The sequence below is a fragment of the Mandrillus leucophaeus genome, unplaced genomic scaffold (genome assembly GCF_000951045.1).
Source record: "Mandrillus leucophaeus isolate KB7577 unplaced genomic scaffold, Mleu.le_1.0 Scaffold17, whole genome shotgun sequence".
NCBI lineage: Eukaryota > Metazoa > Chordata > Mammalia > Primates > Cercopithecidae > Mandrillus > Mandrillus leucophaeus.
In genome coordinates, this window is record NW_012101698.1 from 6,103,777 (window position 1) to 6,105,290 (window position 1,514).

The 1,514-nt window shown below is 41.5% G+C and overlaps 1 protein-coding gene across 2 annotated transcripts in view; it reads right to left on the minus strand.

Annotated features, from left to right (window-relative positions):
- Positions 1 to 1,514, minus strand: part of GLG1 (golgi glycoprotein 1) — a 195,431-nt gene that overhangs the window by 160,862 nt on the left and 33,055 nt on the right. The window lies entirely within an intron of this gene.

Here is a 1,514-nt window from a genome sequence, read left to right on the forward strand (position 1 = left end):
CTGTAAAACAGGAGGGAGGAAGTATTCTGACTTTACACAAAAACATTCTTTTTATTTTTATTTTTTGGAGACATCATCTCATTCTGTCACCCAGGATGAAGGGTAGTAGCATCATCATGGTTCACTGCAAGCTTGACCTCTTGGACTCAAGCAATCCTGTTTCAGCCTCCTGAGTAACTGGGACCACAGGCACTACCAGCCATCACGCCAGGCTAATTTTATTTTTATTTTTTGTAGAGATGAGGTTTCAGTATGTTGCCCAGGCTGGTCTCAAACTCCTGAGCTCAAGTGATCCTTCCGCCTTGGCCTCCCGAAGTGCTGGGATTAAAAGTGTGCAGTGACTCATGCCTGTAATCCCAGAACTCTGGGAGGCCAAGGTAGGAAGATTACTTGAGGCCAGGAGTTCAAGACCAGCCTGGACAATAGAGCAAGACCTTGTCTCTCAAAAATGAAACCCATTCTAACAGCAATCATTTGGATTTGCTCCTTGTTCTCTGTTAAAACTAAAAGAATGAGTAAGACACAATTTTGGTTGTTTGAGGTATTTTTGCTTTGTTTTTGTTTAATTAGACCTAAGTTGCAATACATTTGATCTCTTTTTGAAAAACTGTTTATTATGAGTATGTGATGACTCATGACTGATGAATAAGACTGAGACAAGAAGGAAATGGACGAAAATTGATCTCATTAAAGTAGATAAAAGCTTTCTGTAGAACTCAGCCAACTAATGCCATCTCCTGCAGCTAATGCCTTGTCCAAATACTCTTTGGGGCACTGCACAGTCCATTTTATCCTCTAGCTTTGTAGGATGTCTTACTTTATGAAGTTCAATTTCAGAGTAAATTCTGTCAAGTGTATTTTATGAAGACTAAATGTTGCTTGTAAGAAGTCAATAGATAATGTCTAATATTTTTAAAAAATCAAGAGAACAGCTTACATATTCTATTTTAAAATTAGGTAAATAAGAATAAAGAGCTAAAAGAGTTGAAATTGCAGAGAACTAAGACTGACTGTAGTCTTTCATTATCAACCTGATAGTGCCCTGCATCTCCTGAGGCAGGAGAATGGTTTGAACTCAGGAAGCGGAGCTGGCAGTAAGCTGAGGTTGGGTCACTGCACTCCAGCCTAGGTGACAGCGAGACTCCGTCTCAAAAACAAAAAACAAAACAAAACAAAAACCCTCAAGAGATCTTCATATGAAGACCTTAGCATGGCCGCACGCAGTGGCTCATGACTGTAATCCCAGCACTTTTGGAGGCGGAGGCGGGCGGATCACGAGGTCAAGAGATAGAGATCATCCCAGTCAACATGGTGAAACTCCGTCTCTATTAAAATACGAAAATTAACTGGGTGTGGTGTTATGCGCCTGTAGTCCCAGCTACTTGCGGGGCTAAGGCAGAAGGATTGCTTGAACCCGGGAGGCCAAGATTGCAGTGAGCCAAAATCGTGCCACTGCACTCCAGCCTGGGTGACACAGTGAGACTCTGTCTCAAAAAAACAAACAAAAAACCTTA